This window comes from Lynx canadensis, chromosome B3, assembly GCF_007474595.2.
Source record: "Lynx canadensis isolate LIC74 chromosome B3, mLynCan4.pri.v2, whole genome shotgun sequence".
NCBI lineage: Eukaryota > Metazoa > Chordata > Mammalia > Carnivora > Felidae > Lynx > Lynx canadensis.
Genome location: NC_044308.2, coordinates 128,471,385 through 128,494,669, shown reverse-complemented (window position 1 = coordinate 128,494,669; position 23,285 = coordinate 128,471,385).

Below are 23,285 nucleotides of genomic sequence, written 5' to 3'. Positions count from 1 at the left end.
CATTATAGATTATATGCCTTTTTGAATATACTGTATCTCACTGTCACATTCTTCTCTCCTGTAATTTCTATTCCAATGCACATACAATATTATGTAGCCCCATTTCTAACCCAATGCATATATAATATAATGTAACCTCTGTCCACCTCCAGCCTTTCCTCTCTCCTAATTTAAGAAAATCCAGATGTGATTTTTCTAAGGGAGGCTTGTTAACATTTATTTGTTGAAAACAAGTTTAGACAGAGAAAATTGTACAGGAACAATTATAAATCAACGTGTCAACCCGTTTAAATTTAAAGTAGTTGGAACGAGTCACTTTAGTGCTGAAGGAAAGGCTTCATGAAATAAATACATTTTGTGCCAGGTTTTGAACGAGTAGATGAAAATGGGTTGCCAGAGGATGTGGGAATTAAATCTTATGACTTCAGATTCAGCCCTGATATTATGGAAGGACTGATTCATGTTTTTAAAAAAGAAAAAAAAAATCAGCTATAAGGCTCACTTTGACAATCGGGAGGTATCAGACCATTAGTAATGATGATAACAGGCCGTTACAGTTTACTGAATACCCCCTGTGCCTCGGACACTATGGGGTGCCCTTTGCAAACCAGTTTTTATTTATCCTTCAAAACAAACCAAGAGGTTAATGTTTTGTATTCTCATTTTACATGAAAAAAAAAATTAAGGATAAAGTCTACATTTTTCTGTCCAAGTTTCAATAATTACTAAATGGTAGAAACATGATTTGGTTTCTTTTTCTTTTCTTTTTTTTAATTTGAGGATAGTTGACATGCAATGTTACATTAGTTTCAGGTATACAACATAGTGATTCCACTTCTGTGTACATTATGTTGTGCTCAATACAAGTGCCACCACCATCTGTCACCATACAACAGTATTACAATACCGTCGACTATATTCCCTATGCTGTGACTTTTACTCCCATGACTTACTCGTTCTATAACTGGAAGCCTGTATCTCCTGGTCTCCTTCACCCATTTTCTTCATCCTCACACCTCTCTCTCCTCTGGGGACTATCACTTTGTTCTCTGCATTTATAGGTCTGATTCTGCTTCTTGTTTATTATTATCTTTAGATTCCACATTTGAATGAGAGCATATGGTATTTGTCTTTCTCAGTCTGACTTATTTCACTTACCATAATACCGTCTAGGTCCATCCATGTTGTCTCAAATGGCATGATCTCATATTTTTTATGGCTGCCTAATAGTCCTCTGTGTGTGTGTGTGTGTGTGTGTGTGTGTGTTTGCGCGTGTGTGTACCACATCTTCCTTATTCAGTCGTCTTTCAGTGGATACTTAGGTTGCTTCCAGATTACAAGCAGGATTTAAGAGTAGGTCTGTTTGGCTTGAAAATCAAAACTCTTACCTTGGGAAGCAATGTCATGTTGTGAGCGAGATGCTGCATCTGTTGCCCTGTCTGAACTTGAATTCGCATTCACTCTTATGTGTGATCTTCTCCCTCTCGAAGCTTCTGTTTTCTCATTTTATAAATTTGGGAGGTTGGGAAGATTAAAATGAGGTAATCAGTATGTGTCAGGTGTTGCCTAATACAAAGCATGTAATCAATAAATACTACTTATTGTGATGATGACGATGTTGATTATGACATTGATGGTGCCGAATTTATTAACTATATGTTAATACTTATACCCCCAGTATCCTTTTTTTGTTTGTTTACTTTATTCAATTATCCTTTTTTAATGTCTATTTTTATTTTTTTAGTTAGGCTTCATTCCCCGCACAGACCACAATGTGGGACTTGAACTAACAACCCTGAGACCAAGACCTGAGCTGAAATCAAGAGTCAGATACTTAACCAACTGAGCCACCCAGGCACCCTTTATGTCTTCAGTATCTCGCACAAAATTTGGATTGCTTGTTATTCCCTTCACATAGAACAGGGTTAAACATACAGGGCTATGTTAACTGCATATTCAGTAAATGAGCACTAGAGAGTGTAAGAAAGTTATGTCTTGTTTGCATTTTATTTCTCTAGACAGTCATACCCATAGTTTGGGAACCTGCTTATACGCACATTTTGGGCAGAAGTTCCATGAAGGATATTATTTATGTTTGAAGGAAACTTTTCCAGATGTCATAAGTTTAGAAAAATTACTATAGTGGGCCACCTGGCTGGCTCAGTTGGTTAAGTGTCCAACTCTTGATCATGGTTCGTGAGTTCAAGCCTTGCATCAGGCTCTGTACTGGGTGCAGAGACTGATTAAGATTTGCTCCCTCCCTCTCCCTCTACCCTTCTCTCACTCATTCTCTCTCTCTCTCTCTAAAATAACAAAGCAAAACAACAAAAAAAGAAGAATTTCTATAGTACCTCATCTTGGCTAGGAGCATAGATACCTATTAAATTTCTACAAGAAAAAAGTGAGAAAGCAGCTTATTGGGTTGTGTGGAGAATCTCTTCCTTCAGATATCTAGCAGTAAAATGGAAAGTAGTCTGTGGGAGCTGAGATACAGAGGAAAGAGGAATTAATTATCCATTAAATCCTTTCAGAAAATTCATTTGGCAGATCTGTTTGGAAGAATTTTGTTTCAGTTCTTTCTTGAGCATTGTTAATAACTTTTCTTACCCTTACGTAACTTCCTGAAAACCATTGGCTTCATAATTTCTCTCAGGAGAAGACCTTGAATTTTGTTTTGAGAATAAAAACAATAACAAAAGCTTAAGGTAACATCAGAGCAATTTTGCCAAATAAAATTACATGTTTGAGATTAAACAGTCCCTGTTCTGAAGGCCAAAGGGATTTGGGAAGCACCCCATAGCTTGACCCTTGACTGTAATGCTAAAGGGAGACTCTTATAAAGTAGATAACAAATGGCCATTTGCTGAAAATTAGGATAGTTTTTCAGTATGTGTGTTGCTCCCAGTGTCACTCCCTGTTTCCCTGAAGAATTCTCCAGATGTCCAAATGCTGGGTAAGCTGGCTGCATGCCAAGGTTAGTGGACAAATCTCATTTTCATCTTCCTTCCCTCCCTGCCTCTACTCTACGTTTCTCTTCCCTTCTCTCTGGCTCTCCTTTTAGGCCCCCTGCCCCTCCACCCCCCACCTCTCTCCCTTCCTTCTGTTTTTCAGTGACAAATCCTATGAAGCCTCGCTTTGTCCAAAGCAGAATGATAAGTTTGGGGCAAACAGGGGTGAGTGTCACCTAGCCCTGTTCTCAATGGCCTTATTGCCTGGACGGGAAGACAACAATTAAGTAAGGAGTTAGAAGGGGAATATCAGGGTAAAGTCCCTAAGAAAAGTTGCACGAGAGGCAAATGGCATTCCAGAGGGAGGCCAGAGACAAGACATGTCAGCTCACATGTTGACAGAAATGCAAGACAGTTCACCCTAAGAGTATGCCTTTAGCAAAACTGCTATCGCCTCACATTCTGTTCTATCTTTTCTTCTGCGGTCATGGGGTGACCAAAGTGGTATTAAATATGGATGCAGCAGATTCTCCTTTATTTGACCTCTGTACTCATTGTGTTTGACCTGTCCATGACTTTTAACATACATGATCACCCCCCTGCACCTCTAAATACTTGTGCTGTTGACTTTCAGGACACCACGCTCTCCTGTTTCCGTCCTATTTTCGTCTTCCTCAATCTCTTTTGCTGGATCATTGTTCTCATCCCTCTTACATCTTACATTTTTTAAAACCCCAGAGCTCGTTCGCTAGACCTCTTTTCCATCTACTTTCTACTAGTATCTACTTACTATGTCATCCTGGTGGGGTTTTCCGGGTTCAAGGCTAAAGATAATACTCTGATATATCTAGTCCAGACTTCTTATCTAAAATGTCTTGTTTCTGTTTTATCTTTCCTCCAAATATGTAATACTTTCTCACGTACTATGGAGGAATCATTTTGCTTATTTTCTAGGTCCTTCTATTTAAATGTAAGCTTTTACAGGAACAGTGCTTTTTAACTTATTTTTTTTTTTAATGTTTATTTTTAAGACAGAGAGAGAGAGAGAGACAGAGTACGAGTCACGGAGGGGCAGAGAGAGGGAGTCACAGAATCTGAAATGGGCCCCAGGCTCTGAGTTGTCAGCCCAGAGCCCCACGCGGGGTTCAAACCGAGGAACCATGAGATCATGACCTGAGCTGAAGTCGGTCGCTTAACTGACTGAGCCATTCAGGCGCCCAGGAACAGTGCTTTTTGTTACCTACTCACTACTTTTCCTAGGGCTGGGAGTAACGCCCGTTCCGAGCAGACACACAGTAATTGTTTTCTTTTGACTTGGGGCTACATGAGAAGAGTCGGAATTCTTCAAGACGCACAAATATTCTAGGCAACTTTTACAAGTCCAAGAGTTGAGGAAGATTAACCGCATTACAAGGGCAGTGTAATTCATAGTCACAGCTGCCACCGGGTCCACAATGAACTTGAAAGTCAAGAACTTTCTTTTTTAGATTTTGTTTTAAATCACTCTATTTTCTAATACAGAGTTGCTTTTGAGGAGCGCTCCCTGTGCTTTTCCCAGCACTTGTTGGATTTGAGAAACTGGCCCTCCATTTCCTTTTTGAACATTCATTTATTTCACATTTAGGTGGTACCATATACTTAATCCACAATAACATTCTAGAATGTGAACTAAGGCAGCAGATGTGTATGCACCCCGCAGTGGCAAAACTTTATTTTTTTTAATTCTTTACGAGGCTGGCTACTGTCATTGTATATGATATATTAGGTGGGAATTTATACACAGAATTGAGATGGTATGTGTGAACAGGAGTAACACCCACTTCAGTTCATCCAGAATTCTTCGCCTTACTTTTGCTTCAAGAAGTTCTATTACCCAGGATGTAACTCATTTGTGTGCCCAGCGAATAGAGCAGCCCTTCTCTACCAGTTCATAATTTAGCCAGAGGGACTCCAGATTGATTCTCAGCTGGCAGCCAAACAGAACAGAATAGCTCCGTAGGGCCAGATGTGAGAGTTGTGTTGGGTTTTCTGCTTGTTTTTCTTTCTTCTTTCCTTTCCTTTTTCTGAGTATTATTATCATGAGTCATCCACCTGAAATCCGGGCACGACTAGCAACTGGCCCTTTATTCAGCAATGAAAAGGACACCTGGCTGCTAAAGGGGTTCCCAAAATCACACTCAGAATCCAGGGGTTGAAATTGCCACTCAAATACCCCTCCCGACCCTTTACCAAAAGGAACAGCAAAGCAAATCAATAGCAAACAACAACCTTGAAAGAATAAACAGGTGCCATGCCCTCGTAGGGTTTTACTTGCTTGCTTTATAACAGCCAGTCTGTAACCCCTCATAATATTTTCTATACTCTTTTCTTGGAAGAAAATTAGCTTTAATGTTGCATTTTTTTAAGGTTATTTATTTATTTTGAGAGTGACAGAGACAGCACAAGTGGAGGAGGGGCAGAGAGACAGGGAGAGAGAGAGAATCCCAAGCGGGCTCTGCACTGCCCACAAAGAGCCCCATGCGGGGCTCGAACCGACGAATTGCAAGTCATGACCTCAGCCAAAATCAGAGAAGGATGCTTAACTGACTGAGCGACCAAGAGGCCCCTAATGTTGCGTTTTTTAAATGTTTATTTATCATTTCTTTTGAGAGAGTGAGAGAGAGAGAGAGAGAGAGAGCAGAGGAGGGGTAGAGAGAGCGAGGGAGACAGAAAATCCCAAGCAGGCTCCACATTATTAGTGCAGAACCTGATGTGGGGCTCGAACTCACAAACTGTGAGTTCTTAACATGAGCCTAAAACCAAGGATTGCGCTTTTAACCAACTGAGCCACCCCCCGTAATGCTCCAAATATTGCATATTAAAAATGATCTTAAATGTACTCCACCATTGCTAAGTTTTAGAATCGCATTTTACGCTATCACAGAATTATCTATTTGCAAATATTGGCTAAAAAGGCAAATGTTTAAATCAACCTCATTGGAAAACTGGAAAGGAATAGCCACACTATAAATAGTTAAGTGGAAATGAAGAAAATAAGGATAGAGGAAAAATTGCTGCCTTTGGGTTATTTCATGCCTGTAACTCACCGTGAGACTGAAATTTTTCTCTTTTTCAAGTTTTATCATATTGTAAAGCATGTCTTTTGAAACAGTTAATAGCATAACTGAACGTGCCAAACCTTTTATTATATTCTCTTGTCTATACATTTCAATGGATCCTTGGCTTCTGTTCTACCAAATGTAATTATTCATCACATCGTGATTTATTTATTATTGCTATTTTACACTGTCTCCGACACTTGAAAGTTTGCGACAAGTACTTCATTCTTAAAAGAGAGAGTCTGAAAGACTTGGTTTCACTGTTCAAGTGCTCTCTTGGGCTACTCCATCCAATACCTGTTCCGTATCTTACGTATTTCTTTCAGGACCTGACCTCAATTCCTTTGTAAAATACACACAAACAAACAAAAACCATCAACTGGGAATACCAATTAAAGCTATCTCCGTCAATTATAACCCCGAGGCAAGGGAACAAGAAACTTTCAAGAATAAAATAGCTTCCACCCAGTACCTTCCTACCCAGGGAGAAGATTTCTTAGCAGAGACGTACTTTTTTTTCTTTTTTTTTTTTTTTTTTTCCTTACCTTGGCTCTGGCAAGAGATCCCATCCCTCACCTCCACCTCCCAGGGTGGAGTTTATCACATTTACTACCTTGCTAAATGTTTTCTTTCTAGATTATGCAGCTCCTAGTTCAATGTCACAAACTATTATAAATATTGAATTTGGCTTTCCAGGCACACAGGACATGCATTCGCATTCTGTCTACCTCAGTTGGTGGCCAAGGCTAGGAAAAAAAGTCAAGCTTGAATACACGGTGTCCGCTATATTTGGACATTATCTTGTAGATAGCTTCCTTTCAATAAGTCTTAAGGGAAAACAAAAAGGAAACACTACTTACTGCACTGAAAGTATACATCAATTGGAGATGCATTCTAATCTCAGAAAGTTTTAAATGAAAAACAAAGGGACATAGTAATTGTTGATAAACTGTGTAATTTGGAGATCTGATGGAATAGATTTGCTTTTTTTCCTCCCTTTTTTTCCCCTTCTTTTATTCTCTTCCTCTAGGAATCATGTCTTCCTTTACTCTAAGGAAAGTCTAGTCACTAGGCATGCCTACAGTATTTAAAAAGCAGAATTTGGATAAAGCTTACTCCCCTCATGTTTATATTTTGGAAAAAAAAAAGGAAAATTTCAGGATTTGTTGCTGTCCCTCAAACACAATTCTTAGTCACTAAGAAATCATTTATGATGAAAAATAAAAAGGGGAAGATAAAATGAACTTTTAGAAGTTGAGGTGAAGGCTATCCACCTTGAAATTTACAGACCGGAGCATACCTTGAGAAGAAACACTTTTATGGCTTTTGAGATTTATGGTCTACTGGTACATTGAAAATAATTGGCCGTGAGACTTCACAGGAAGCTACTTGTATGGCACCCACTGGGTGAGCTCATTTTATTTAAGTCATAAATTTCATTGAAAAAATTACTGAAAGCTGATGAAAAGCCTCACCTTCTGGGGAAAAAAAAAAACACAGAACCAAACAACACAAAATTCTCTTGGAAAATCTGATGATCCCAGAGAAAGGTAGTGCAATTTTTCAGAATCACATAGACACATGTCTTTAAGCTAGTGCTAGGAAATGGACAATGAAGACACAGTCTTGTTGTTCAAAGCCAAGGCTCAAGCCCAGGAAATTGCAATAGAAAAATACAAGGATTCTCAAGAGAAAGAGATTAATGTGTGGTTTCTTAAAGTGAATTTTGAAGTTCTTTGAAATAAATGGCATAACTGCTAGGAAAATATATGTCTACCTGTGTAGACAATACTTGCTATAACTCACTACTACATTCATCAAGTATGTTATTGCCACATAATTGATCGTTACTTGACTTTATTTCATGATTGGTACAGGTATAAATACAGATAGGAGTATAGACGTATATATAACAATAAAACTATAGAAGTTGATCTGTAAAGAGGCTCCTGGGTGGCTCAGTTGGTTAAGAGTCCAACTTTGGCTCAGGTCATGATGTCACTGCTCATGAGTTTGAGCCCCGCCTCGGGCTCTGTGCTGACAGCCTTTGCAACTTGAAACTCAGAGCTTGGAGCTGAGAGCCCGGAGCCTGCTTCAGGTCTGTCTCTGTCTCTGTCTCTCTCTCTCTCTCAAATATAAATAAACATTAAAAAAAATGATCTGTAAAACCTTTCTTTGTTCCTCAACATGATAGCATATCCAAGTTTCCCACAGTGTATGGGAGAATAATGCCCTGGGGATACGTTAGCCATGAATTAAATAGCACTCTTTTAAAGCCTGGGTGATGAATGACAATGTATTTTATTCAGCACAATAAATGTTTCTAGCCATACCTTAAAAAATAGCTTGATTCACCCTTACAGGTGCTAACATGAAAAAAAAAAAAAAAAGGAAAAGAAGACTAGCTCTACTTTGGTCAAGATCTCGACCTGGTGTCTGCAATGATTCCAGTCGGTAAAGATTGCTGATTCCTAGGCAGGCACATTCTGCTTTAACCAAATTTATTGCTTTTTGGTTGCTCAGAGCTGGAAAGGAGATTTCCAGAAGCATGTTCCTTTCTTCATTTCTCCCTGCACTCCAGAAAACATATCATTTGTAGTCTGTCAGGTAGTGAAGAGAATCAGATTCATTATCTAGTTCACCTTCTCCTGGTTGCATGAAATGCGTATGAGGTGTTGCATTCCCAGCAGCAGAGTATATATGCTGATGGAAATTTCTAATCATACCTACTGTATTTTGTCTTTGCAAGTTTAGTCATTAAGATAGAATCAAGCTCAATTGAATATTTTTTTTTTTGTAAGCCTAACATTAGTTTCTGGTTTTTGTTTTTACATCGTAAGTAGATATCTTCTACTTTAGAAATCTAGATCTATTGGGGCACCTGGGTGGCTCAGTCAGTTAAGGGTCCGACTTTGGCTCAGGTCATGATCTCACAGTCCGTGAGTTCGAGCCCCGCGTCGGGCTCTGTGCTGACAGCTCAGAGCCTGGAGCCCGTTTCGGATTCTGTGTCTCCCTCTCTCTCTGCCCCTCCCCTGTTCATGCTCTGTCTCTCTCTGTCTCAAAAATAAATAAACGTTAAAAAAATTAAAAAAAAAAAAGAAATCTAAATCTATTTTAAAAAATCCAACTCTAGTCCAATTAAGGAAAAGTTTTAAAAACTTTTCTTAAAGAGAGGAAAGGGGAAAACAGAGGTGAATATTTTTTTCAACATTTTTTAACGTTTATTCATTTTTGAGAAACACAGAGAGAGAGAGAGAGAGAGAGAGAGCACGAGCAGAGGAGGGACAGGGAGAGAGGGAGACACAGAATCCGAAGCAGGCTGAATTGGTTGCCACCGATTGAGCCACCCAGGTGTCCCTCTTTTATTTTTTATTTTTTTATTTTTTATTACTCTTCTTCCAAAGCAATCTCTAAGCTTTCCAAATGGCACATCCTTGTGAGAGGGAGTGAGCACTAAGCAAGAAATATGGGTAGAGAGCAACAGAAGTGAGCATCACATCAAAGGGAAACCAGTTAAATGGATGAAATCTTCAGGCAGGAACACTGAATTGTTTATGCAGATGTGTTTTTCTCTATAAAGCCTTGTGTGCCTCACATGTGATTTCTTATGCTTAGAGTTTGTGGAGTTCAAGGAGCATAAGGCACAGAACCGGTGTTCCCAAATGGCGTATCTCTCCATTTTTCTATCAGATTCCCTGACATTGACATTTTTGCCAGTCAATCAGATCCAGTGGCTATGGAGGTGAAACCATAAAGCACTAACACTTCTTTCTTGCTGTTGTTAAATGCAAAATAACTAGAATGTACGCATTCAAATGAGAGCTTTGCTTCAAAGCAGTTGTCTTGTAAAATTCTAACTTGCTCTAGTAACTTCTGGTAACTTACTCTTCCATAACTTCTCAGCTATGTTATGGACACTGTTAGCTGAGTATCAGCCTTGATACTGACATTATGCTAACCTTAAAAGAATGGAGATAAAGGGAGGTTCCTGGGGTTAATTGGTTCATCCTGGAGATGCTTAAACAATCACTCATGTAAAAACATACATTTCCATCGACTTTGTGTTTGTGTATGTCTTCAACTGACCTTGCGTTTCAATGGGAAAAAAGTGATCAGGATTTTAAGTTAGAAGATCTGAAGAGAAAATTTGTAGGAAGAGCAGGACCAAAGGCAAAGAGGTGTCTTGGATAAAATATTCTGTACTGTTACTGTTAGGATTCTTGTATTAGGATATGAGGCTGGAGAAGTGTATTGCCACCACATTGTGAAAGGACTATTTATGTAACATTTTCTCAACTATAAAATGGAAGTATCGTTTTCCCACTTTGCTGGAATAACTGAAGAACTTAAATGAGAAGATATATGGGTAAATGCTTTATAAAATGAGAGATGCAAATATAGGTCTAAAAGTATAAAAACAGCAGTCAATAGACTGTAGAACATCTGACCCGAAGAGAGCCAATGTAGGCGTGTTAAGGTCCAAGAGAGAGGAAGCTTGGATTGGGAGTGAGGACCAGGGTCATAGACAGGGAATGGAGAGGTTGGTTTGACTAGGACGAATGCCTATGAGAAGCCTCCGAGGACCACCATGCTTGTTTATTTCATTGAATGTCAATCAGCAGCTTGTGTAGCGTGGTGCAGATCTGTTCTAGAGATTTCCCTAGCAGATACACACAAGCTTTGAAATGCTAATTTCTTCTCTAGTTTATATTGTAGAATGTAATTTCCTGTAACCTTCTAACCATTTGACTCTCAGTAGGGAAGTGTGAACCCCCCCGTACTCACTAACGGGTCAACTTTGTTCAGAAAAGGCCACAGAAGCACATTTTTTCCTTATCGACAGTGATATTCTGGTGTTTGTTATCATCATTTACATATACATGATCTAAAATAAGGATAACTTGCTTTCTCCTTTAGGGAATGTAATGCGTATTTGACTCTGACTCTGCTATTTATTAGCTCTTGAAAGATGGATAAATTGAACTTTCTATGCCTCAATTTTTGTGGGTATTTTTTGTGGAAGATTAAGATGAAAGTTATTCCTTTCTTATAGACTGCTCTAGTGAGTAATTGAGGTAATTCTGTTAAAGTTCTTAGTGCAGCGCCTGAATCATAGTCATCAATCAGAAAAAGTTATGTTATTACACATCATGATAATTCTAATAACACTTGCTTCAGAGCTACTGTGGGTGATATTTTATACAAACTCATATGGAACTGGTTCCCACAGATGCAACAGTAATGAATACAACCTCCTTAATCGAATGGTTATCAAAGATGTTCTCATTGTTCTATCTTACCAAAAGGTAGATTCTAACCAGAATGGATAGCTGGGAAATTGGGAAAGTGACCAAAATCATTTTATAGACTAGGATTGCTCAGCATCTTTTGTGAGTCCTTGTGGTTTGTCAGTATTGAGAGGTACTGGTCTTTGAATCTCAGTCGGCTACAGTCCACTTCCTGCCTATGATATGATGCAGTCATAGACTCTGAAGCCATGAAAAGGGAACCAGCAGGACTGAGGCACTTGGCCCATATTGTTGTAATTTTCTTATAATTTTGTGACGGATATTTGAATTTATTCTTAAAGAGTAGCTCTTCAAAATTAGATCTGACAGGCTTCTAAGCACTCCATCAATGAAAGATGTTCAAGAGAGAACGATGGAATCATGGAACGATGGTAAGGCAGCAATATGACTTAGTCAATGCTGAGATTTTGTTTGTACCCCCAAATTCTATTATTCTGGAAGTGTTAAGTGGAAATCACACCCCAGTCCCACATTCACATTTTTTCCTAGAACCTCAGAATGTGACCTTTTGGGAAATGGGATTTTGGCAGATATAATTAGATGAGGTCATACTGGAGTAGGATGGGACCTGAGTACACTGGGTCTGGCATCCTTATGAGAAAAGGAGAATGCACACTGACAGACATGAGGAAAGAACCATTTGAGGAAAGGAGGCAAAGACGGCCGTGAATCATCTATAACCAAGGAACACCAACGATCGCCAGTAACACCAGAAGTTAAGAGAGAAGCATAAAACGGCTTCTCCCCTACAGTCTTCACAGAAAGCATTGCCCCATGACACCTTGATTTCTAGACTCTGGAACTTTTGAGAGATACATTTCTGTTGTTTTAAGACACCCAGTTTGTGGTCATTTGTTTCGGCAGCCTCAGGAAACTAATATGCTAATAACTAATTTTGGTATATTGGCTATGCGATGGGTGTAGACACATCCTTACCAAAGGAAGTTATGTCCAGCTGATATAAGCTGCTGGAATGGAACTGCAGGCAGGTTGGGAGACGAAATGTGGTTCTAGTATAAAGTTCTGTTTGTGGGCACCGGGAATTTGGAGAAGAATGGGTAGTAAAAAGAAGAGAAGTGTAAAATCTGGGGTAGGAACTACAGTGCAGTCTCTCCATGGGCATCCTTGACTTGATGCATCTTGAGGAGCATTTCACAACTCTTTCCCTAAAAGATGACACTAAGCTGTAAACTGCACCAGGTAAAAACAACGAGCTGGACTCTGGGCTACATATCACTCCCATCACTAGTGTCTTGGAACTGCTTGCCACAGAAGAGTGGCACTCTAACAGCAAATAAGCCATGTTGTTAGATAAGGGGAGGTGAAGTAAACCAAGTCAAGGCAATCAGATGAACTGTTCTGAGAATCTGTAAATGACAGAGCTGGAAGCTGAGACTTCTGACATAGCCCAATAGGCAAAGTCCACTAACCTCACTGCTCCAGTTCAGGTTGTGGCCTTGATATTTCCCTAGGCCCATTTTATCATTCTGCCTCAGATTCTAAGAGCTTCCTTCGCATCCTCTCAATAAGCATCCCTTCTCACTGAAGCTATCTTGTGTTGGTGTACAATCAGTTACTGTTATATAACAGGTAGCTATTATATCCCAGGAACAAACAACAATCAGCACGATTTACCTCAGGAGTATGCAAGTTAGCCAGGAGTAATCTACTCTCGGCTGGGCATGGCTTGAGGTATTTCGTGTTTCCTTCATGTTTCTTGACTTCTTCCTGGGATCAGCGTGCTAGATGAGGCACGTTCTTCTCATAGAAATAGCAGAGGGCAAGAGAGCAAACGAGACAAAGAAAACTCCCAGAGTTTGAGAGTGCATGCACACTGGCCCTTCCTCAACCTGTTGGCTAAAGGAAGTCCTATGGCCCACTGGAGGAAACACCCCCATCCACGGTAAGAAGACATTACAGTGTTATACAGCCAAGGCCATAGATATAGAGAGGGATGAAGAATCGCCCCGACTTTCTGTTATTGCAACTAAAAGGGATCTTCATTAATATAGACTCAGGTCACTTTCCATTATAAATCAGTCAGAGTTTATAGTATGCTTAAAGTATGTCAGAGTCTATAGCATGTTATAGTTTATATAATATCTAAAGACATCTTGAAAAATTAAAAAAAAAGAAAGAAAAGAAAAAAAAAACATAACAAAACAAAACAAAAAAAACCGATGTGATTTCTGTACCATGATGTCCAGGATGGGTGACCACTTTCCTTCCTCTCTTCCTCACGGAAGAGAGGAGCTGAATCTTGCTTTTCTTCAAAATGTTTATTTTTCATAAAAGAAAAAAAAATCTGCACTGCTGGTTACTCTTAGTTCTTCCCACAATTTAGCATTTCAGACATTTGGAATTGGTTTGGCTAAAAGGGAAAAAAAAAGTTTAAAAATGTTCGCTGGCAATGTTCTAACATATTATAAAACAAACAAAACCGAGTCCCTGGCCACCCATGCCGGGAGTTGCCGCCTGGGCCTACGTGATTCATCAAAACCCTCTTGCAGGGACTGTATGTGTTTCTTTGGAAAATCTGAGTGGGGGGACAGCAAAGATGCCACATGTTGATATCTGGGCTTTCGCCACTATCTGCTCAATCTCTTCCTGTAGTTATGCTAGCTTTAGTTTTAGGATGCTTATTATTATTATTTTTTAAATCAACATCAAATGTCAATGGCAAAGAGTAAGAACCTGTGTTTAAGCATCAGATAGCCGTTTGTTTAAACTTTGGCTATGCCACTTTCTGGCTGCATAGCTTTAGAAAACTTCCTTATACTTCAATTTCCTGGGGCGGGGGGAGGGGGGAGATTATCATACCTGCCTCGTGGAGTGGTTGTGAAAGTCAAGAAAGTAATGTTTGCCTAGCTCCTGGCACATAGAAAGCAGTGAGGAGAGGACTTCGTCCTAGTGAATGCTATGTAGTCTACTGGTCAGTATCTGCTGACCACACTAAAGGTGTATTTCACGCTGCTCCAGGCTGAACTTGGGCTCTGCCCCATATCTTCTTCATGCTGGCATCCAGGGAAAAGAAGCAGTACTAATCTTGCCTACTGGTGTGCTTGGCGGAGAAATACGAGAGGGTAGGGCCACACATAACCCTAAAACCTGTGCTTGGCAGTGGCCAGAGTCACATCCGTTGGCATTACATTGGCCAGAGTTACTTGTGTGGCCAAGCCTGCCTCCAGTTAAATGGAAGGGACACAAAATGTCCCATAAGGATAGATCCGGTAGGGAGGGACAGGATGCAAATATTTTCACAAGTGTGTAGCATATTCCACAGGTTTGCTTATTTGTGAGCTACCCAACTTCAGTGAGTGAGCACCCCACCACAAATCACAATTTGAAACACGACTTCTGATGGTGCCAACAAGTTAACATTTAGATCCCTGGAACTCCGCTTTTTATCTCAAAAAAAAAAAAAAAAACACAAACACAAACACAAAAACAAACAAAAAAACAAGTTCTCTATCACCCCACAAGTTAAATGTCCAAGCAAATTTATTTATTTATTTATTTTGCAGAGGGAAGATAGAAATGATTTTGATATATGAGCATGAAGGTCAAATTTTGTTTAAAAAATTAAATTCACATATTATAGCAAGGGAATATTGCTGAGTGAGTTTGTACACAGGGAGCAAATGTGAAGGGTGGCCATGATGGTTCATTTATTGAGCACCAAATGTGTGCTGGGCACTACTCTGAGCTCCCGTGATGCATCAAATTAGAAAAGAGACAAACAATCTTCACCCTCCTGGAGCTTACATTCCAGGGGGAAGAGATAGATACAAACTGTCATACATAAGCTCGTAGAATAAGAAGCATAGTCATCTAGATAAAAGAATTAGAGCAGGGCAAGGGGGATTGTGTAGAGGTGTAGAGGGAAGGGTCAGGGACATGCTATTTAATGACCAGGCAGGTTAAGCATCATTTGTAAAGAGATTTTTGAGCAAAGACTTTAACTAAGGAGATGAAGAGAAAGTGGGTTCTATGTAACAAGAATCCCTAGGGGAAAGATGGCTGTGCTTCTGTTTTTGAAGAACAGCTGGAAGGCCAAAGTGGATAAAGTAAGTGACCAGTTGGACAAATAGCAGAAGAGTTCTGGTAGATAAAGGGAGAGGGTGGACCCAGAGCGCCAAGGAAAAGCATTTTGCTCTTCTTCTCAGTGATAAGGTGAATCTACAGAGAATTGTAAGAAAACAAGCTATATAATTTCACTTACTTTTCAGAAGGCCAGTCTGTATATTATGATAGGAATATACTGTAGGAATATTACACAGAAGCAGACATGCCAGGAACAATGCTGATATGGTTTCCACACAGAGGACAGACGTACCTTGGGCTGATGGTGGTGCCTCACTGGGAAGGTGGTGAGGAATGGGCCAAAGCTGGTGACATTTTGATGGTGGAGCCAATAGGATTTGCTTACAGGTTCAATGACTTGAGTAGGATTGCCAGAACAAGTTTGGGGAAGAAAACTAGGAGTTAATGATGGTTGTCTAATGTTTGAGCTGCTTGTTGCACAAGCAACTGGAAATGCAGAGTAGGTGGTTGGATTCCAGAAGCGTTCTGCCCTGGAGATACATGTTTGAAAGTCATTGAAACCTAGCTGGTATTTAAAATGATGAGGTTGGTATGATATTAGGAGTGCTTGTAGATAGAAAAGAAGGAAAACCTGGAACCGTGGGGCCTGTGTGAGTTTCCTAGGGCTTCTGTAACAAAGTACCACACACGAGGTGGCTTAACCTAGAAATTTATTGTCTCACACTTCCGGAGGCTAGAAATCCAAAATCAAGGTGTCAGCAGGGCCATGCTTCCTCTGACACCTATAGGATTTCCCATGGCATTGTCCCCTCTTGTCTGTGTATCTTCTCTTCTTCAAAGGGCACCAGTCATATTCCATTAAGTGCCCACACTACTCCACTATGACCTCATCTCAAATAAGAACATCAACAATGACCCTATTTTCTTTTTTTTTAAGATTAATTATTTATTTTTTAAAAAGAGAGAGAGAGAACACAAGTCAGGGAGGGGGAGACAGAGAGGGAGAGAGAAAATCCCTCTGTGCTGATGACATACAGTCTGATGCAGGGCTTGAACTCAGGAACCGTGAGATCCTGACCTGAGCCGAAACTGAGAGTTGGGCACTTAACCAACTGAGCCACCCAGGAGCCCCAACAATGACCCTATTTTCAAACAGGTTCACATTCTTAGGTCCTGCCCGTTAGGACTTCAACATACCTCTTTGGAAAGCACAATTCAATCTATAAAAGGACCTTTAAATATCAAGGGAAATGAAGTGCACACTATCTTAAAATCATAGAAGCATTATATCCCCCCATATTCTTATATCCCCCTTACATATTCTTACATTCTTACATTATATCCCCCTTACATATTCTTATATGTAAGCCCTAATCCCCAGTGTAATTATATTTAGAGATAGGGCCTTTAGGGAGGTAATTAATGTTAGATGAATCATAAGAATGGGATTCTATTCCCATAAAACTAGTGTCCTTATAAGAAGAGGAAGAGACACCAAAGCATGCTCGCTCGCTCGCTCGCTCTCTCGCTCTCTCTCTCTCTCTGTCTCTCCCCATCTTTCTCTCTTTGAGTATATACACAGAAAAAGCCATGTAAGAACATAGGAAAAACGTGGCCATCTGAAGCCAGGAAGACATGCCCCACCAGAAACAAATCCTGTAGACACCTTAATTTTGGACGACAGTCTCCAGAACTATGGGGACATAGATTTTTATTGTGTAAGCAGGCCAAACTCCACTATTTTGTTATGGCAAAATAACAAAATCTAGCGGACTAACACACCCACTTCAGTTTCTGTATTCTTCTGCCCAGTACTAGAATTCCCACAGTGAAATACATGCTACTTTATGCAGAGCAGGTACTCAGCACATAGTTGTCATTTCATCGTTTGACACTCGTTTCATCTTCTGCACAACTCCTAACATCAGCCTTTGAACAGGAAGGGGAAGACCAGAAAAGCCAACTTTGGAAAACTTGCCCAAAAAGAGGGAAAGCCACATTTGAAGAGCTGTTATTTCTATGATTAGAAAACCACTCACTCTTTAATAAGCCTTTAAACTCTGGAGAGATAAAGCAATGTCATCCTCACAATGGATGAGCAGTTTAAGGACGTTAAAATGGCCCCCATGCTCTGCCTTCAAGATAAAAGAAAGGATTGCTCAAGTGGCCTCAGATAACTTTTCTGCATGTAATAAGACCATCCATCCTTCTCCTGTGTCAGTCTGGAGAACTGTAATGGAGTGATAAGGTCCCTGGTTGGGGAGAACCTAGATGGACAAGGTCCCAGGGTGCAGCAGACACTACATACAGACTTGGCATGACCTAGTCCTTGACTGAGAGACTAACACATGGTTGCATTATGTTTACATGTCTCTGGTCCCTACTATCTCCTCACCCCGTCAAGATAAAGGAAAGAAGACATTGTTATTTGATATTTTCATTTTTGTTTTTAATGGAGATAGGGGTAAGTCTTAGAATGTTGTATTTCTAGCTAGAGGTCAATTTTCACATTTTTTTTTAAATCGGTGATCAGTATTTTTCCCCACTCCATTTCTTCCTGACTTGTCAGATTGCTCTTGGTAAGAAAAGGAAATAGCTATGGTTTGAGCTATGGTGTTGTGATTCTGTTATAGATGTTCAGCAATGTAGATATGAACTGGCTTCTCCTTCCTTTCTGGATTGAAATTTGTTGCTGTCCTTTTTTCATTTCTCCCTCCATGAGTGTGTGTGTGTGCGTGTGTGTGTGTCCACAGTTTAATGAGGTTATGTCACCGAGGGAGGCATGTGACGTTTCCGTTCTGCAACGCTGCCAGCTTATATCTGGAGCCTTTCATTTAGAAGCCTTAATAAGTTATTTCAATTACCTCATCAGGCTTAAGTCGGCAGCAAATGGGGGGATTTTTTTTCCCTTCTAAGGTGAGATTACATTTAAATGATAATAATAAGTGCCAAAGTAATGTGAACGCACAAGCCAAAAGGGGTGATGCCCTTCTTGGCTGACTGGGTTTCCACTGGGTGCTTGTCATAACTTATCAGCTGTAATCCCTGTGTGGAGCAGAGCAAAGGGACTCCCAAGCTGCTGAGAATTCTCTTCAACAGTCCCCAGGTCATGAGGCTGCCCCACATGTGTAGTCTGGAGGCTTCTTTCTGTTCGTTATTGCTGGGATTGTCTCAAACTCATCATGCTTTGGCAAATGGAATTGACTTCTGTCTCTTTTTCCCCTTCACTCTCTCTATAACCTCCCTTGTTTTCATTGTTTAAAGAATATTACCTCTGCAGGGCAGCTCCGAAGAGGCCGTGATTCCTTTCTCTAAAAATAGGAAGTCTGTTTTATATAAAATCCCTTTCCACATAGCCTCACCCACATTTGCTTGTTTTCTTTAGCAAAGGCCAGATCTTAAAATAATTAGTCTAAGATGAGGGGAAAGGGAGGGGCACAGATGTCAGAGGTACTTTGTAAAATAAACCCCAATAACTTGATGTTAATATTTCATGTTTTAACGTTGTAAAATGAGCTAAGAGACAAGAGCGCAATATGCGTAATGCCCCCGATCTTATCTCCCTGCTATCTACACACGCAGATAGGAATTTGAAATTCTTTGGCTATTTTGTGGATGCACACACATTGAGATATACATCTGGATATTTAAAGTGATGGAATTGGAAGAGCAGTTGTGAGTATATATTTCCACATTTCTGAGTGTTACAGAGAAACAATTGAAGTGAGTCTCCTACCTTTTGAAGAACGCCTAAGTGCATTTCTTATTTTGTGCGGATAATGATTTGCATTTTATTTTTAAATAAACACACTCCAGTTACATCTATGTGAACTTTGAAATTTAAGTTTTTAAATTGATTACTTTTCTTAGCGAGTTCTAAAAATCCTCACATGAGGCTTCACCTTGAGGAAAGCCCAACGATAGTTGGCTAAGGCTCTGGAGAAAAGAGAAGGGTGTAGGGCAGTAGGGAAGGGTGATGAAAGGTACTTTATCTTCCTTGTCTTTAAAAACAAAAGTCTTTTACTCTTACAAAGATCATATGTCTATGTCATTCCAGCAAAGTCAAAGGAACCGAGTTTCTCTTGGTCTAATTTGCAGGGGAAAATGCAAGGATTAATACTTTGAAGTCATCTTTAAAATCCAACTTGAAACAGACTGGCAGTGTCTGTCATTCACAGTGGTCCAGGGACTGGAAACTTCTTAGCAATGGACGCATTTACATTTGTACCTTCAAGGAAACAACCCCCTTTGCAAAATTAATTGAAACCTCCTGGTGAAAATCATCAAAGTCCAGGGTATCTTTGGGTGTAATTTGAGGCTCTGCTGTTTGAATTCAGCCAACAAGACGAAGCAGTCCAGTCTGGGAGTTTTTGCTCCCACCTTACTCATAAATAAACTCTGCTCCTATAGCGAATATGTTCAATACTGGTTTGTGGAATATTGGATTAATGATGAGCAGGCATTAAAATTGTTTGTATTTCAAACTTGCTTCAGATGATCTGGCAAGTTTCAAGCCCTCATTTGGAACAAGTAAGCACACTTATCCTATAAAATCATATAACCTCAGGAGGCATTTGTTTTCAAAGGCTAGTGGTACTTCTCAGCCAGACCACCACTTCCCCCCCTCCCCCTTTGTGGCATTTGAATCTCTGTGGTTTCTTTCTCAGCACCAAATGAAAAGCAGAAACTTTCGGGGTCGTTCCAAATCCTCCGAGTTTGCTGGTCAGGTTGTCCAGGAAATAGACTGGAAGCCGAGGTTTGTGTGCAGAAGCTTTATTGGAGACTGTCCTTAGGAACGGGACCTGTGGAAGGGGGGGGGGGCAGTGGGATTGGACAGAAGGAGCTCTGAGGTGGTCTTTTGATATTGTCTTGAATGAAGGCAAGGGTTCCGAGTGTTCATATCCCCACAAAGAGGATCCTCAGGCATTGGAGTCAGGCTCCCCAGGGAAAAGCTCCCTTGAGGCAATTCTCAGGGAAGGAAGAAAGACTCAACGGGTGTGTCCACAGCAGCTTGGGGAATAATTGACCCAGCCTTCAAGGGTGATCTAAATGACACATTTTATCATCCTTTTCAGTCCTCATTTCCAAAAAAAGTGAAGTTTTCTGAAGTTTTAGGAAAGCAAACAAACAAAAACCAAAAACTAGCATTAGAAGTTGAGGTGCAGGGAAGCCAGAGAAAAGGGAAACCTTTAGGAGGTACTGAACTCTGTGTTCACATTTTATTTTAGTTTTTATTTTTTTAATGTGTATTTATTTTTGAGAGACAGAGAGTGAGACAGATTGTGAGTGGGTGGGATGTGGGCAGAGAGAGATAGAGAGAGAGGGAGACACAGAATCTGAAGCAGGCTCCAGGCTTTGAGCTGTCAGCACAGAGCCTGACGTGGGGCTTGAACCTATGAACTGTGAGATCATGACCTGAGCCAAAGTAGGACACTTAACCGACTGAGCCACCCAGGTGTGCCTATTTTCATCATGCCCCTATTTTCTTCATACAAAAGCAGGAATCTTTGTTTGATAGAGCTAGAATTTGTAAGACAAGGTTTAGTCTAAAGATTATAGAACAAGGAATCCTAAAATGAAGGAAAAGAACCAGATTTAAATCAGCATGCTGTCCCCAGAATGCATCACCATCCATACAATTGACATGGATACAGGAAAACTACACTAGGTTTAAGGAAAAAGCGAAAAATAGAAGACACCATGACAGAGGAAGAAAGGGAAAAACTAGTGTAGAATTTTATCCAGCTGGATCGCAAATGGCAAAAGAGATAATAATGACAACAATAATACTAAGGGCAGTAGGAATGGCGGTGGCAGTGGTGGTGGTAATTGCTTACCATGCACAGGGCACTGTGAGCTAATCATACTATACTATATGGGTCGTTTAATTCTTACCCAGCCTCTGAAACTCTTCACCTTTGCTGGGGTAGAAATATACCAAAGATGCTGAGGGGGATCAATTTCTCTTTGGCACACTTCGCCTTTCCTTCTTCGTCCCCCCTTTATTTCTTTTTCCTTCATCCTCTGGACCTCTCCTTTTCTGTTCCTAGGGTTTTCATTATGGTTTGCTTGCTTATTCTTTTAACTTTTCCCGCACTCTGTCCAAATCCAAAAATACAAGGAAGTTGGGAATCTAGGCAATTTCAGAGTGATTACTGTTACAATGGGATCCCTAAGTCTGCATAAACTGGGATGGAATGAGGAGTCCCAGGATAGCTTATTTTTTTTTTTTTTTTGTTTTTTACAATCACAAATAGCCAGGTATACCTTAGAATTAGTTACTGAATGAAGGCATATTTGGGCTGAATAGGAGGTAAACGACAATCTAATTTAATTTTACCATTTTCACATGAACAAACTAAAACCCAAGGGTTTATATCAATCAACCAAAGCTGAGGAGAGACTAGAAATGGGGAGGAGTAAGCAGTTACAGATACAGTGATTGTTGGCTCTAGGAGTTCCTATGTAAGGGCTTACGCCAGTTACTAGCTGTGTGAGTCAGGAGTGAAGATTATAATGATATCTAACTCATAACATTGTTGTGGAGGTTTCCTGAATTAATGGAACCAAAGCACTGTGGAAAATACATGGTGAGCACACAATAAATGTTTTTTACCCTCAGCTTACCCAACGTCTAACTTTCAGTCCTGGTATCTGGACTTTACCTCCAAAGACAACAAAGCATGCATGCCCTGACCATATTCTGATCACGTTATAAGTTAAAAACAACCTACTGATTATCTCAACCTCCCAGAACTTTTTAAGTAGCTTCGTGCACCATCATTTAACCATTGACACGTCGGTAGCTACCACCTTTCTCTTTTCACATCTTTATACCTTACACATTGCTCTCAGATGAATCTTCCCAATTTAAAGTGCTTATTGTGACATCCTCCTGCTTGTAAAAGTTTCTGAGACATCTCTACTGCCTATAGGTAAAACCCACATTCTCTAGGTTAATGTTCAGGGCTTTTTACAATCTGGTCCATTCTGGCTTTCCAATCTTATTACTCATTTACCAGACCTTCTTTCATTAAGTAATGATTGATCACGTACCATATGGTTAGGCACCAAAGATGCACTGATACACAGAATCTGCTTTCTTAGAACTTTCAACTTGTGCATGATTTAATCTTCCCCAGAAGCATATGACCATTGCCTACCTGCCTGATTTAAATTCTGTGACCTCCTCTGTCTGGAAGACCTTACCTTCACATATATTCATAACTAAATCTTATGATCTTGTCCACATTATGTATTTCAATTAGAATTCTAGGATTCCTCCCAGCTAGTAAACTTCATTTTTTACTTTGTGTACAGCATTTACAAATTAATCCTTTGTATTATAGTTAATTATATGCATTTGTTAGTCCTTGCTAGACTATAAGATTATTATTATTATTTTTTGACAGACAGAGAGAGAGAGAGAGAGGGAGAGAGAGAGAAAGAGTGACAGAGAATCTCAAGCAGGCTGCATTCCTACCATGGAGCCCGGATGAAGGGCCCAATCCTACTGCCATGAGATCATGACCTGAGCCAAAATCAAGAGTTTGATGCTGAATTGACTGAGCCACCCAGGTGCCCCTAGACTATAAGGTTCTTAAAGACATGGTGTATATTTAATTGATCCTTACATATTCTTAACACTTGCCATATTGTTTTTCAAATAGAAGAACCAAAAAACATTAAAAACAAAAAGATTGTTGAATGGATATTTGTATTAATTGTTTCCAGTAGTGGTATTGTTCAAAGAGCTGATGGGGATTAAGCACTGCACTTGTGGTGATGTATTGAGTTATTGTATAGTGCACCTGAAATTAATAGAACACTATGTGTTAACTACACTGAAATTAGACTAAAAACTTAAGGAAATGATTTACCAAAGG